The sequence below is a fragment of the Nestor notabilis genome, unplaced genomic scaffold (assembly GCF_000696875.1).
Source record: "Nestor notabilis isolate BGI_N333 unplaced genomic scaffold, ASM69687v1 scaffold3422, whole genome shotgun sequence".
Classification (NCBI taxonomy): Eukaryota; Metazoa; Chordata; class Aves; order Psittaciformes; family Psittacidae; genus Nestor; species Nestor notabilis.
In genome coordinates, this window is record NW_009917783.1 from 102,698 (window position 1) to 120,010 (window position 17,313).

The following is a 17,313-nucleotide window of genomic DNA, read 5'->3' on the forward strand; positions in this document are numbered from 1 at the left end:
TTTGGGTCTGCTCTCTACATGTTTCTCTCCCATAAACATATTACGTGTCACTGTGCTAAAAGAAAGAATAATTAACACACAAATATTCAAAGGTAAATATGCCAAAAAAGAATTGCTGTGTTTGTACACACTCCTTTTTTTCTAAGCTTATTTCTCTTATAACAGAAGACTTGGAATTCTCTTTGAGGCTGTTTTAATTGAGGAAGAACTGGTTCTTGCCAGCTGTACTAACACTGATGTTTGTCATAGAAGAGGTGTCTTTTGATTTGGTTTGTCTTTCTGCTGATACAATTTGCTAAGCAGCCAACCTCATCTTAATTTATTTATTGGCTCTACTCAAGCAACAGCTACAAGTTAATTACAGTTTGCTTTTTGTAACACACGAACATGCTGTAAATTGGTTTTATCAGTGATCAAATCCTTGGATTACTCTGTTAATTGTGACCTGGCTTAATCACAGAGGGTATTCCAATTTAGTAGACTATTTCTCCAGCTTATCTTTGTGGTCACAAGCCATGTTTCCCTGGCAGAAAATAAGGTAAAACCATTAGGTGTGCTATGGGAAGACATCTAATATCTGTATCATCTCCAGTTAAATCTACCACCGTTTCTACTATTACAAGAACCAGAGCAGCAACCCAGCCTTTTTGTAGTAATTTATAACCACTCAGCAACTGAGAGCACGTTATAGAGAAACTGCTGCATGATCCATCTCCGCCCTGCACAGACTCAACTTTTGTTGGCAAATTTGTCAATCATGTTTATAGGCTCCTTTCTGCCATACAGTCAGGAATTCTCATCCTATTTTGATCTGTGTCATAAAAACGTACCAGGACTGATCTACACCCAAGGACTTTCTGTTGATTTGTTTCTGTCGCGCAAGCTAGGTCTAATTTATTTATAACTTATCTCATTCTATTAGATCACTTTGTAATCATATTTAATTTAGATTTATTCCCGACAGTTCAGGCTGGCTCCAGGCTTTTAATTAAATTCTGCCCTCTTAAGCCACTTAGTCTGGATTTCAAACATGATGTAGTTTTCCCTTGGACAGCTCTTTTCTATCCATAACCTTTGAATTGATAATTCGTGTGGTTGTATCTTATATGACATCTTCAAGAACTCCTTTAAAACCTGGCCTTGATGCCCTACGGTGTGAACATGTGGCAAGTACCAGGTGAAAAGCTCAGAGAGACAAAGCAAAACACCATCCAGCCATGCTTTAATGGGAGCTACACCTTTCTGACACCACTTTACCATGCATAGAAACCTGAAATTGCAAGCACCAAGTCAAACACTGCACAAGGGGTCAAAATTATGTGTTGCAAAGCTAATAGACTACACTACTAAATTACAGATTTGGTTTTGAAGACTTGAACTGATAATTAAAATACATTTCATGAAAATTTGAGTAGGAAAATACTGGTTGAAAAATCCTAGACTGCAATTAATAGCAATTGAAATTATCTGTATTCAAGATTATTGCCCTTTAGGAGATGGACATGAAAGTATTTAGAAAAAGAATAAAAATATGTAACTGAAAATTAGGATTAGAAAATAACCTTACATGCAATGCCTATTAATTACTTCAATTTTCTTCCTTGATTTTTACTAATAAGCAGAAAACCTTTGCAGGAACAGGGCTCTTGATGGCTTCTTAAGAATTCTTCCTCTTTTTCTGGTTACTGGAATTGTCTCTGCCCTTCTGCTGGTACTGACAAATCACAGTATTTCAGAGAACACTCTTTACATTTCCTTTTGTCCCACAATTTGTCTCACCTTTGTTCCTCAGGCTTGAACAAAACCCTTGAAGTTTTCCACGTGCTCTTCTCCCTACAGCAAATCTTCCCTCCCTAATTTTTCCTGCCACTCTATCAGTCTGATATCACCAAATACAGACAATTCTGACTCCATAACAGTCACACACCTCTGCCTATTTTATTTAGTCTGGAGCTTTAGGAACTCCATCTAGTCTGGAGTTCCTAAAGCACTTGGACAACCTGCTTGCTGCTTTCTTGTTCATGCTCATGGCAGAGCACACTGCATAGACAGCTGGGCTAATCATAATGCAAGTTCAGTGAGAAACTAGTCACTTAAATTCCACTAATCTATCTTAATTTTTCACCCAGCAGTATGATATATAGTGCCAATATAATTCAATCTCCTTACATTTTTCATGAGTTAAATCATAACAAGATAAAGTCCTTTGACCGTCATATTTCACTCCGCATGCAGATCTCCTTCAAATGGATGCAGAGCAAACCCCACATTCCACTTTATCGGCTTCAAGGAATTTGAACCCAAGTAAATGTGGGTCCCAGGAATCAGCACATTGATGGGCACGGGCAGTCCACTCAGGTTAGCATCCCACCTCTGTGAGTATTACAGAGGAAGGTGTAAGAACAACTTGTCTATAAAGACCTTTCCTTCTGCTGTTGAATCTCAGGCACTGGGATAAGAGTACTTATACATCTTCCATAATTCTTCTCAAAGCAGAATTGTTTCAACCCTTTCTCCACCAGCCCAATGTCTTCACAGCATCCACAGAACTGTCTGGACCATTTTAACATTAAATCCTGCTTTCAGCACTGCTTGGCAGGAGCAATGAATGCCATGAAGGGCATCTTTCCAAAACTGGCTTCTGAAGAGTTAAAGGTGGCTCTGATTTGGCACGTATCCCAACTCACAAGCCTCAGCCACCCAGGGCTTCTGTATGCTGCTCCTGGATCTCTGTAGTGCATTGCAGCACCCCAGGCTGATTGAATGAGAGTATTGTGAAACTCCGTTTTTCTTCTCGCTCTTTTCATAGCACATGGAAATGAGCAAATGGACAATTCACATAAGTGAACGTCCACCGCTATGAGCCAAGACCGCAAAATGAGTCTTTGGAACTACAAGTGCTACATTTACCAGAGTAGTCATTTGTACACCTCAACTTTCAGAGTGATTACTGTGTTTTAGGAATTGCATATTTATAAGACATTTCTTCTGCGTTCTGTATCAGAGCATTTTGTGATCATAAAAAGGTAGAAATCAAGGAAAATTTGTTTCCTTTACTTGCTCTCCATTTTTCTCTCCCTATCAGAGGTCATTTTGCTACAGAACAGTAGTTCACCTGCCTCTGGCAGAGCTGCTCTTTGTCATTTTCCTTTCATCATTTATTTTCAAAGCTGCTCTATAAACTTCCTATCAATGCATTAGTAATTATTTTAACAGACTTTTATCGAGGAACACGACACGTTTCCATTGTTGAGAGATGTTTCTCTTAACCTCAAGTGCTGACATGTTTTTGACAATTTATCTAAAACCAATTGTCTTCTATTGACTTTTTTCAGCTACTTCCACAGTGACGACACTTTTTAGGTCTGACAGTTCATCTGCCTTGCTATACTCTCTCTCTCCCTCTGTTGTTTTTATCCCTACCATACATAAATCTTGACAAAACCCCACTGTACTTTGCTAACAGTATCTCACTTCAATGGGTTTGATTAATTGCTCAGATTCTGTTCTTCTCGTTGCCATCAAAACCAAGATTCAACAAAACATTTTAAAATGCTTTTGAGGTTCACATTTGTTAGCTAATTCAGGTATGTTTCAATATTATAACTTGCAGGGCAGTGACGTGTTACTTGCTCTCATCTTCCTTTGGGAATCACTAAGTGCTTAGCCAGGTGCAAACCCTAGAAGATGCTGGAGCTGGCACATGAGCCACAGCTGCTTTGTCCCCACTGAAGTCAGTCAGCAGTGACTGTGTCCCTTGGGCATCCCCAGTCCCTTTGATCCATCCAATTCCCCAATTTGCAGCTGGTCTAAGGTCTGACTCTGCACCTTCTTTCCCACTACCTCATTACAAAGTCCCCTTGTGTTCAGCAGCAAGAGAGATGAAAGCATCACTTATAGGCTTTGCTGAACTGGAACCACATGTCTGTTTTCCTTCTGTAACATACTTTTTCTACAATACAACTCCATTCTCCTACATGTTCTTTCATTCTTTATACACAAACAATTGGATCAAGCTTTACTCTATATTCTCTCCAATAAGTCATTTCAAGATTTATTCCAACCTTATGTTGCTGCAATGTCATGTTAGGAAGCATATTAAGTTTATTTTTATATCACTTTCTTACAAGACTGTCTGTTCAAACAGAGATGCCTTCCTCTTCCAAATACCCAGGGTTTTTATTCTCTAATTCCCATCACCCTTGACTTCCTTTCTTCTGTATCTTTGATTTGGTTCATGGTGGACTAATGAGGTCTTTCCTTCACAATGTTGTTACACACACACTGCAATCTGGACATCAAAGCAGCTCAGCTTTTCCAACCTCCCTATCTCATACACAGGAGTCCAGAAGATGCTTCAAGGGTCATTGACCCAGACCAGAACAGCTTTATGGGGCTGTAGCCACTCACTGCTCCCAGCCCAAGGAGAATGGGGCTTGAATAAGGGCTTGATGCCAAACAAGACGAGGGAAACTTTAATTTGCTGGATAATGTCTCCTCCTTTTTCCAAACACTTCTCCCCATTGCATTTCTTGGGATGTTTCTGGCACACCTCAAATTCCTTGCAATCGCATGCTATCGATTTGTACCTATTGACTGTAGTCATATCTACACTGGTAAGAAATCCCTCTCCACCCCATTAAAAATGCTTTAACTACGACTTGCAGTTGCTAATTTGAAATTTATAATCTGTCAACATTGAAAAGGCTTCTTCAGCAGCTTCTGCCATGTATGTTCTTAGCTATTACATCAAACCCTCCCCTGCTGCATAAGGAGAGAAGAAATTCTAATCACATGCACAGATCTCCCTCCAATGTTTGCTAAGCACTAAATCAACTCTTTGTCTTTTCTCTTGTTATTTCCCAGCATACTCTTAAAGCTCAAGAGAGCCCGAAAATGAGATGGAAAGTGCAGAGCGCGCTAAAAGAAATGGGGGGTGGGGGGGTGGGGGTGTATGTGTGTGTAATTTTTAAGTCAGGGGAGAAATCAGGGGTCTGAGTGATGGCTGACAATAGACTTGTTTAGGATGAGGAGCTCAGCACAAGATTTGAACCTCACTAAAGTCTGAAGCTGGTACCTAGACTAGAGCCTTGAGAAATGTCTTGAGTAAAAAGGTTTATTATTAAAGAAGAAATTGTATAGGAATTTTATGTAAGAGATGCAAGATAGGAAAAAAAAAACCTCCACTAGGTTTTAATTTTTTTCTTTTTATTTATGGCATGGTCACAGCCAAAAATCTAGATCTGATTCAGGGTGGAATTTTTCTACACTGAGGACCACGAGTCCCTTTGGCCTTTGATGGCAAAGGTTCCCCTAAGCAGGTATGAAATCTCTAATCTTTACTCTTTGTGAACTCCCCAAGCCCCTAGAGATTGGCATTTGGATTCTGGCTGTTAAAACCATCCAGCTCAGCATAAAACAGCAGCATGGACCAACATTGCCCTCTCACCCTTTAAGCCAGTGAATCCCTTTGCACATTTTCAGGCTAAATCAAACCAGAAGTAAAAAGAAATAGTGTGGCTGGGAAAGAAACGTCCCTATCGCTCCTCACATATGCTGTGAGCCCAAGGTGACAGTCTGTAGGATGCCCCACTGATTTACAACTCACACCTCCACCCGTTCCTCCACCCCCCTCCCTGTCTGCCAGAATTAGAGGTGGCAGAAGGAGTATGGCTGTAGTAGTTGTAGCAACGCCGGATGCAAAGGGACTCCCTTGCTCCCAGAGCCACATTAGCTTCAGTCAGATGTAAACTGCCTTTGCTTGCCCATGGCTCAGCTAAAAACACCTCAGGGAGTGGGGCTGCCATACCCAGGTGGTAAATGGAGCTGAGCAGAAAACAAGAGATGGTCTCAAAGCCGCTGCAGAAGCAATCGAATAAGAGTTGAAAGCTTCTGTTTTCAAACTGTAAAGTCAGAAATGGAGTCTTTGAAATACACAAAGCCAACCTGAACATAAAGCGTTGGTTTTTTCCCCTAAAATAATTCAAGAACCCCACACACAAAGGCAATCTCAGCATTCAATGTGCAGCTGCACACAGACATGCAGATACCCTGTTTTTTTCAGCTCCAAATCCGATTCTTGCAAGGAGAATGTATTTAATCTGTGTTGCCAAATATATTGCTATAAATAGCATACAAAGCTGTGAGGAACACATAATGCTACCAAGAGAACTCCTTTATTTCATCTGGACCATTCTTTGTAGTTTTCATAATTTTCCTAACTGAATCCCACCCAGGGAAGGATGAGCATGAGCTGCTCCATCCTTACCCACTCCAGATGAACCTCCCTTCTCAACTCTGCTTGTGCCAACAAGAGTTGGGCTGGAGTCATAATTGCCTTTTACTGGTTGAATGGACTCTGAGGGCAGGCAGAATAAACTGGGCATTTGGGACATGTCAGTCAGCACATGCCGCAGATGATGCTTCTGACAATTTCTCCTGCAGACATCAGCGGCCGAAGGCATCTACTAATTACAGGGAGCAAAGGACCTCTGGAGTCCTCTGGTTGAGTTTGCATGAAGATACGTGCTGACTTGAGACTGACCACACAGCGCACATTATGCTGCTCAAATTTGTTATGAACTGTTGGCTCTTGAAATTCAGATTTCATATATATTTACAGATGACATATACAAAAGCAAACAAGCTTATTCTGGAAAGCCAACCAGTCAAATCCTGCTAATTCCTGCCAATAACCGAGGTGTCACTGCAAGTTGCCGAAGCTAAAAATACCAGTGAGTAAACAAGCAAATAAGCTAAGCTGAAAAGCAGAGTATCACAAGCTGTTCTTTACCAGAGTCGTTACATTGCAATGACTTGTAGTTGCTTGTGGGAAGCAGCCGTGTACTCTGTCTTGTAGGAAGGTGGGAGGGAAGGAGGAGGATGGAGCCAGTAACTCATGTTGCTAGAATGGTTCCATCCTCCTCAGCAGAGCAGCAATGTGGTGCCTCCTGCAAACTGGTGAGCAATGGGAGACAGCAAGTCCCAGCAGGACAAGCTAAAATTGTAGTAGGCTGCAAATTCAACACCATTTCTATACGTCATGTTACACGGCCCAAGAGGAGACCGTTAGACCAAGTGACACAAAGCCATTAAGCATTGTATTTCCCCAGTGCAATTCAAGTAATGAAACACCTAGAGTTAGATGACTCTGTGCTGCTCTAGCCAGAAAACATCAAAGCTATTCCTACTTGGGAACTGTGCATGGAATGAAGGAGGCAATATGTGTGAGCCAGTGGAGACAAAGCCTGGGGCCAGGTCCACAACCAGCCACAGAAGGACATAGCCCAAACCACTGCAGCAGATAAGCAAGTGAAAATGGGATCATGAGGAGCATGATGGCTCACTGAGTGCCATCTTCTCAAGGTGCCCTTGTGGGAGAGCTGCATGCTTTTGAGGTGTCATTTTGCTGATGATCAAAAGTGATGGGCAAGCAAACACACACCCTTGAGCAGCATCAGTCAAATGTGATGGCTGTTAAGCGACGGGATCTGAGTGGATGCTGAAGCAGCAGCGTTCATGCTGACACCATCATCGCCTGCCTGCAGGCGAGCCAGAGGCTTTGCACCCTGCTGCAGCCAGCCTGGATTATCCAGGGTAGGAGATGGAGTGACAGGGTGCCACATCCCATCTCCACTCAAGTGCTAACATACCTTGGGGTCAGTCCCAGGCTCATCCCACTACATTAAAGGGCTTCAAAATGGGCTGTAGGGACACACAAAAGCAGCAAGAGGTGAGATGTACATGCTGGCAGTGAACAAGAGTGCACACTGCTTAACAGCCACCAGGTAAATGGACATGGATGGTTCCCAGACACTTGGGCTAGAAGACAAATCTGTGGCTGCCCCGTCCCTGGCAGTGTTCAAGGCCAGGTTGGACACAGGGGCTTGGAGCAACCTGCTCTAGTGGAAGGTGTCCCTGCCCGTGGCAGGGGTTGGAACTAGATGAGCTTTAAGGTCCCTTCTAACCCAAACCATTCTAAGATTCTATGAAATACATGGAGTTAAATGGTGACAGAGAAATGCAAGCACAGACCAAACGCACCCAAAGGCAAAACACAACCTCAGCAACTGATTACTGGCTTCACATGGGGAACGAAATGCAGCTCCATGGCTCTTCCACCCAGGAAAAGGTTTCCAAAAAGGTCCTTTTTTCCTCAGCAATTCCTCAATAACTATTTTGGGCACCCCAGAAAGCAGCAAGGTACCTAATGCTCTCCATTTCTCCTGCCGTGTGTAAATGCACAATAACCACCTCTGCACATCTCAAAACCTCTTTATAATGATGCCAGGAGCGAGAGCGAATAAGCTAATGGGGAGTGAGCCTAGTGAGAGGAAAGGCTGGAACAAGCCCTGCTGTGCTCACCTCTGCTCCAAACCCTCGCAGCCTCTCAGCACAGAAGGGCACATTTTTTCCCAGTTTTCCTGTACGTTTTCCTTTGAAAGCACCGTTTCTGTATAAAAACTGCTCTCTGATACCCACTTCAAATGAAACATTCCCTCTTATTCCACTGCTGCCTCTTTCCAATCCATGAACACCCTGAAAGAATGAACACTGGGACATAGAGATACCACCCAAAATTAGAGTGTGAGAGATGGGGGAAAGGCAGAGATACGAAGAGGTCAACAACTGCAGAAGAGCTACAAGCACTTCTGGCTCCCTCTCACCCATCTGCTCCCCAGGTAAACTGTTAAGGTCCTGCCCCGTAGCAGAGAGGTGAAGAAAAATAGTAAAACTAAGAAAACCTTTACTTTTAGCTCAAGCTGGTTCCACTGAAGGAGGTCTCCACTCTTTTATTATGTTTTTTTCAGACTTCAGGATCTGACCACATCACTTTAGAAGTTTCCTGGTTTTCCAGGAAGATAAACCCCTGTCACTTTATTTCAAATGCTTGCACTTTAACATAAGCCACAGGCTACTTCAGGAATTATATGTATATATATAAAAGAGATACATCCAAAAAGATGAGGGAGTCAAATTCTTTTCCCTGCTTTGATGTTTATTTGTGTTTTGTACTGCGGGGCACTTGTGCAATATGCACAGAAACGCCAGGAGAGTGAGTGAATCCTGTTCAAGTAATTTAGAGGATGAAATGGTAAAAGGAACCACTTTGAACTCAGCCCGATGGCAATTGTGAAATGTACATTCTGATCTGCACGTTGTCACTTTTCCCTAGCTTGGGTTTGTTACCACCGGGGCAAGTCTGACCGTGAACACACAAGGCAGTACTGGGATTTCATGCTATTTCTTTCTGTCAGGGTTTGAAAAGGCAATAGAGGAAGATTTGGTACCAAGGAAATATTTGCCCTGATTCTCTTCAGAGACTCCTGGATTTAAAAGCATTAAAAAAAAAATAAAAAATTAAAAATCCTATTTTTGTACATAATTTACAAAATTTGTTCAAAGTTACAAGAAAGGTGCTACACAACTGCTTGCTGACTTCATGAACACCACACCAACGTGAATGGTTTAGCTAAATAAACTTAAGCATTGTGACTATTAATTGAAATCCAGCCCTTGGCTAATGTGAATTAGTGCTGGATTATAATGCTCCATCATGATAAGCAGCTTGGAAATATTTCAAACAGATTTGGAAAGTTGTTCTCCGTTAGATTATAAATACTATTAACAGATAAAAAGCCATAAAAGAGCCCATCACTTCAAAGGGGATCTTCTGGCCACTTTCTAGCAGAGGAGCTGAAGGTACGCAGTTTGCTAAGCCAAATTTGAAAGCAGAAAGCAAATTGTGGCATCTAGAATTATTATGGATTCCTGAAGTTACTAACTTAAAGGATTACTTTCTTCATTTTTATTACCAGTAATACATTAGCTAGATATAATAAGGGATAAGACAGGCCAAGCTTTTAACTCTAAACATCAGAGGCCTTTGAAGATACATGAAATCTGCATAATGACATTGTTTTCTCTCCCCAGAATGATGCTGAAGACAGCCAGGAAAGAGCAGGGGTCTCACTTGGGCTGAGGAAAGGAGCAGGAGAATAGCATTGGGTCCGAGGCAACCAAGCACTTTCCCCATGCCTGCACAGAACATGTCTTCATTAGCAGTTTGCGAGATCGTCATTATTGACAGATCCACTCGAGGTTACGCCAGTAGCTCCACAAACATGTAGTTAGAAAAACAATGACAAAAAAAAGTCCTTCCCAAATGAACAAATTGCAGAGAGATAATGAAATGGGGCAGACAAGGCGCCCTGAGGGAAAACGAGATGAAATTAAACTTGCCATCAGCTGATCAGCATGAAGTTTTCTTTTCAGCAAAATCCATCAAAAGAGATTTCATTGCAAAACACTTCTCGGACAAGTAGTTTTTATTAAAGGCTTCTAAGTATTTTTCTTCAAGCAAATAAGTCAAACTTTTGCTGTCTTGGTTATGATGTTTTGCACTGATCCAGAGAATGAAAAGGGGTTTCCCGATTCCCTCTCTGTGATTACAGCTGAACTGCCCTGCTGAGACCTATTTTGATCCCGGAAATAGAGATAACCCTGTAGATCAAATGGGTCTCTATTTAGGTTGTACTGTCTTGCCACTGATAAGAGAGATTTCAACAGAGTGCTTCATGGGAAGGATTACACGGGGATCTATATGTCCAGTCCTCTTGCAAGTACAATCCCTTTCCCAAATTCCCAATGTACTTCCTATGGGCAGCTTGTCTCGATGGCTACAAATCTCTCATATAAACCACATAACAGGTAGTGACACATTTACAGCGCTTTTCATCTTTACAATACTCTGTGCTGGTCAGTTTTTATTATAACTACGAGACAAAGTGCTTTCCTTAATGTCCACTAGGAAAGAGATTTTTCTCCCAGACAAGCTTTTAGCCTGACCAGCTGTAACTACACAATAAAGAAATACACATATTTTCCCATATTATAGCAACCGACGGAAAAAGTTAGGTCTAAGCCCAGCATGTTTATATCTGCCTCTGTTCCCAGTTTACACCATCCTGAAAATGTTCTTTTTTATGGTACCATAGTACTTTCTACCATCTAGGCCTGCAGCGCTCCCTCAAGGGTTTGCATTAGGATCTGAAAGGATAAAAGAATGAACTAACAAGATCAGAGCTGTTGCAGGTTCAGCTTTAGGGGCCACAGAAAGTAAATTCCTAGTTTGTAGCACTTGCTTATTCCTAAAGTGATTAATTGCTCCAATGCAGTATTTATAGCCAGGCTGCCTGACTCCCTTTCCCCCCCTCCAAGCAAAACTGTCGCTATTTTAATGCCATAATAAGAAGCTGATTTGCTAATGCATGACTTCAAAGGGAAACTTTCTTCTGCTGCTTGGTAAAATATTAATGGAGAATAAGGAAGCATGGTGATGTTTCACAGAACCCCAGGAAGGAGCTCTTCTGGGGCTCCAAACCAGCCCACTCCCTGGCTGGCAGCTTTTGTTCTTGCCAGGTTATCTAATAAAGTTGCCTGCAGGAAGCTCTCCATCTTATTTCCCAAACTGTGGCCAGGGACAAGAACTACTTTCCCAGCACAATCTGTCCCCTTTAAACTCCAGGGCTCCAAAGGAAGGAAGTGCTGGGAAAACCAGCTGCAGAGAGGTCTCCTTCACCATTTCCCACCTGGGAGAGTTTAGCAATAGTACAACAGGTTGGGAGGTAGCAAGGAAGAGTCAGGAACAGGCCAGAGCAAGGTATGGCTTAAAGCTTCCACAAAAGGATGCATCCATCACCCTAGACTGCATCTGCCATGCAGACACCTTTGCAGACAGTACCCCAAGGTCACATACAAGCTACAGCCAAAGACACTTCTCCCTTTCAGCCAGAGAGGATCTGATGGGATTCCCTCAGGCAGTATCTGATGCGCAAATCTGTCAGTTCAGTACATCCAATACAGCACGTGTCCCCATCTTCCAAGATCAGCCCCTATTGCCCTCTCTTTCCCCACCTCTCTGTGCAGACAGCCCAGCAAGCGCAGTAAAGCATTACCAGGGAAGCTTGTTCATCACCTGCATGACATGGTTCAGAGGCTGGAGTGTCAGCAGGTTTCATGCTATTACTGCACATCAGAGCAGCACAGAGCCTGCACATACAGCCCAAGCAGACAGGGAAAGCATGCAGAGCTGCTCCTGCATTGAGATGAATTTGCAGGAGCTGTGCACAAACCTGCTTAAGGAATTTAAACATGTAGGAGGGCTGGGAAGCTGTAAGGGGACTTGTCAGGGTGAAAGAAAGCTGAGGAAGAGCTCCGACAGCAGTTCTTGCCTGGGGGCTGGCAGCCCTCAGGTGCCAATCCTGCACAGGCGTTTACATTGCGCTGTGATAACAGGCGGGTGCTGAGCTGAAGGGGATGTTGTTTCAGATGAGACCTTTGTGCCTTGTCGTGGCTGTCTGGATCTGATGCAAGTAAAGAACACAACTGTGCTCTATGGTGTTTTACTCAAATTCCCACTCAGGTCTCTGGATCTTTTGCGATTTCTCTTTCCTGCACTGACAAGACCTGTGTGTAAAATGAAGGTGCTGTAAAGGTTGGCACAACCAGCTCTGTATGCATGATCTACCTCTGCTAACGGTGGTACACAGAGCTGTGGCTTGTCATGCCCTGCTCATATGCAATGAAATAAATTCCCCCAAAAACTGGCGTTTCTGGCCACCCGTCTCGGGAAGGCAGGAAGGGTGTACTGTATCATAAAGACCATAAAGGACAAACATTGCCACTTTCCCTCATTTCGAGTTCCTGCACCAAAAATCCTAACCTCTCCAGGCAGGATTCAGATCCAAGGAGGCAACTCACTTGGGCTTGCTCTTCAAACAGACTAAAAAGCACCTGGAGGAAAAGCCTGTTGCCTGAAGATATATCATGGTGTGTTTTCTTTGTTTATTATGTTGTGGTGATTTTCCACATATCATTGAACATGTGTTTTGATTTTTTGAACAGATTTTTGTGTTGGGTTTTGAGTCTTTCATAGGTAGGTTATCCTGAATGTGTACCTAGACCTACCTAGAGAGGAATTGCATGAAGGATTGGAGACAACACATTCGAATCTCTGAAAGAGGAGGCGATCAGTGTCTTCACACCTCCCAAGTGTTTCCCAAGATAGAGGGAAGTTATTCTTGGCCTGCAGCCTCTGCACATGCTGATCATCCTATAGAAACAGAGCCTAGCACATCAGGTTTTAAATACACTGCAGCCACTAGCAGAGGGAAAGCAAACACATAAAGTGTGAATCAGATTACATGAAAACCAGCAAATAGTTAAAAACAAGAACACCATGATGCTGACTTGGATCTTGCAATTAATATTTCAACTCCTTACTCTGTCACAGAAGTTACACTCACTGTTGGACAAGTGCTTTCAGATCCTCAGAGCTGAGGACCCAAAAGCAGAATCTTTGTGCCTAAAGTGAATTCTTGGTCTCAGCTGCCCCTTTGGACTCTACACACACAGAACAGAAGATCCTGGTCATCTGCTGCACACAGGCAAATACAGCAAGGACTGGGGTGACATGGAGCAGCTGGGTTAATGCTATGTTATGCGTGGTATGTTATCATTGCTTATGGTGTTTCTTTCAGATCTTTCACTGCTTTCTACCTCGTTTCATAAAGACTGCTATAATTGCTAACCTAGTCCCCAAACACTCAAGATTTCAATTATTTATCAGGCACTTGAAAATATCTTAAATCTGAAGGGTTCTGCATGAAAGAAAGGGATTCTGTACTATCAATGCCATCCCCCAGGTTTAATGTCACCCCTGGCTAATCTCAATAAACATTTTGGTACCCCAAGTCATTACTCACTGTGGGAACATTGACTTCTGGCCTCCCTAATGGATAGGGTACACGAGGTTCTGTGATGGAGCCAGAATTGCCTCGTGCCACCTCTGCAGCACCCAGCTTTCTCGTGTGGGAAGAGTGCGACAGCCAAGGCGCTTATTCGGCCTCACGCAGGGGGATATTCATTAATGTTTAGTGATGTAGAATGCACACACTACATTAGTCACAATCCTATAAATAAACATGTTTTTCATCCACACTACATTAATCTTGATCCTATAAATAAACAGACAGAGCAGTCATAGCTTTCTAAGATATCCCCTGCAGAAAGAGAGCTACTGTACCAGAATACATCACAGAGCAGGACTGCAGCATCAGCTGCTTATGAAGAGGCCATAGCTTTATTGTATTATAATGGAAGAGTTATTTAAAGGAAAAATTGGGGGGGTTTAGGGGAGGGTGGGTAAGTTTCTGTATTGTAGTATTGACTTTTAGTACTGCCTGGTTTTAAGGTGTGAGGTGCTGCCCATAGACTTAAGAACTTTATAATAAACCCAGCTAAATAAAACTCAGTGTCCCATGAGCAGTTCCTAAATGACTAGATTGTGCACAGAGACTTTTCATTACAAGATAAGGAATATGCAGTATCATCTTGCATTCACACAGTATCCCCTCTACGGAAGGAAAACCACTACGCTTTTCAAATTAAATACCCATAGGAATCACTTTACCAGCCATGGAAACGTGGCAGCTGATTAGCTGCAAACCAGCTTTGGATGGAGAGAACACTGTTTCCAAACAAGATGACAAGAAAGCATAGGGAGGCAAAACACAATCACCTAAAGTGGGCTCTGAAACCAGTGTGAGTGGATATTAATGCCTTCACATACTGTAAAATCTGTTCTTAATCCACTTCAGCCACCAGCCAGCTAAGGAAATTCCAGCAAAGCAAAGAAAAATAAAAACCATTAAGATGATGGAAAGGTGCAGAAAGAAAACCAGAATGAAATGGAGACCTTTTAGCCTCGAGCAAGTGGGCCTGGAAACTGCAAAATAATGAGATACAGGGATAGCGAAAAGAAAAAGGAAAGGGGATGGGGTTGGTATTTTATCTAAGGCACAGTTTCATTAGCTGTATGATCTTGTACTAGACTCTAGACATTGTTGTCTTCACAACAAATAATAGTTGGTTTTTAAACACATGATGAACCTGTAGCTAAGAGCATCTTACAAGTCCCTCTGTCTCTATGTGCCTGCATGTGTACAACCTGAATTACATTCAGGAGGCTGTAGATCAGAGATCAGAGAGCACGGAGCACTACTCAGATGACTGGTAATATGATGGATTGGACATTTTAATTAACTTTCCCACAGGGGGTGACTGTTTATGTGCAGCGCTATAAAACGCACTCTTAATCTTTAAGACCTTAACGACAATGAGACAAAATTAGGCCCAGCTATTGAGGCTGTCCCTGGAGATCAGGGCTGTTGTGCTCCTTTATCCCCCATGAGGAAAAGACCAACCCAATGGCATTACAGAGGGAGAGCAAGTGATTGTTACAGCGTGAGATTTAACTGATATACAGAATACCTGAGGCCTAAGCAAATTTCTAACATTTCCATTCAAATGCTTTTACTGGCTTCTTTTACTGAATCATATCTTAGTAAAGGCACTTAAGGAATCAGAAATAAAGCTGTCTATTAATAACATTGCTTCTTTTTCTACTTTTCCTTCTCAAGAGGGTGCAATCAAGGGAAATTTAATTGTTCATGAAAGACAACATCTGCATCACGTATCCATCGTATTTCCACTTGGAAAGCTTCCCAGTGTGGCTGTTCTGTTTGGTGTGTGTTACCTTTATACTCATCATTAATGAAGTTGATTTTGTTATTAGAGGCCTGGAAGCTGTAACAGGGGGTGATTTTTACGTCCAGAGCATCTGTGTTCCTTTTACAGGAGATGCAGTTCATCAGGAGCGGATGCAGACGACTAAACCAATGGGCAAGGTATGTTGACTTTTTATTTTATTTAACAGTAATGAAATGTAACAAGTGCACCAGAGGGATACATTTTCATAAGCAGACAAGCAGATGGGTGAAGAAATTTGACTTGCTATAAAAAGCTCATAACAGCCGAGCAGCCTGAAAGGCCCTGTGGAAGAAGCAGTCTATACCTCAAAGTGTATTCCCCCTTCAAAGATTTCACATTCTATGCGGCAGTCTCTCTCTTTAGTGTTTATACAGCCTACAGGTGATGAGCTTTAAAGCACGGATGCTGGCAGCTAACCAGAAGCCATACACTTCCAGACCATGTTTTGTTTAAATTCCTCCAGATTTCCGTCTTACAGTGATGGGTGGAGTGGGGATGGGGAAGAAAGAGGTTTTAACATGAATCCTTCGTTCAGTTGATTTCATTGCCTCGTGGAACTAATGCCTTTCAATAAATTGTAGTGAAGCATCAGAGCACTTCAAGTGCTACAAAATCATACACATGCCAGAGGAGATGTTAGTATCAACTATCACCTGTAGATAAGTCATGTATACTAACCAAGCTCCGGTAAACCAACCCTAGGCTCTTCCCCATCTGCACTGCACTGGTCAGAAAAGCAGATGTATCCTTTCTGTACCTTAAACTGGAGAAATCTGTAGGTTTATGGAACACAGTGGGACTTAGCTGCAAATCTGTCTGGGGCTCTATGTCATATGTCTATGTCTGGGCTGTATCTTGCACCAGTGTCGAGATCTCCCAAATCTGCTGTGACTATACTGCAGCTATTCTGCTAGATTCTGATGGCAAAAATCCTTCAGACCCTTTGTAGTTGTGATCACTGAATCCATCCAAAACACAAAAGCAATACAAATGTCAGCAATCAAGTAGGAGGGAACAGTTAAGTAGAGCACTGCTCCTTTCCCATACTGAGCAAGTAGCAATGCACTGCCACTGCCTGCAACCCTTAATGGCAAACTGTTCTCCTTAAGTTCACAGCACATAAAACACAGATTTAACTTGCCACAATCACCAACAATAAGAGATTTCTTATATTAGCTTGTTTCAGAGGAAACAAGGAAAATTAATTAGTGTTCCTTATCCCTCAGTGAAGGCTCAGACTGAAGGCCCAGGGCAATACTGCTGCATACAGGTGCTGAAAGGCAGGCACATCACCCTGATAAGACTGGTGGATGCCTGGCACCCCTAAAAACCAGGCAGCACACTATCAATTTCCATATGTTCTTTGTTGTACCAGAACGCCTTACTAGGAGCAGCCATCATGGTCACCTGCTTTGATGTTTTCAACATGCTAACCTGTTGCTTTGTTGTGCTCGAGTCTTTTGTCTTTGGGATTCCACATGCAAACTGATTTTCCTGGCTATTTGTGTTCATTTGCAAGAGGCATAAGTTGTCAAAAGCAGATACAGATGAACACTCCACTGCACATTGTGGGGTTTCTTTTTAATACAAGACATAACAAGCCAGCCTGAGAGATGTATGTTATAACCAGTCAAGCAGATGGGTGCAAAAATCTGATTTGCTATAAAAAGCTTATAGCTGCTGAAAACCTTAAGGATTTGC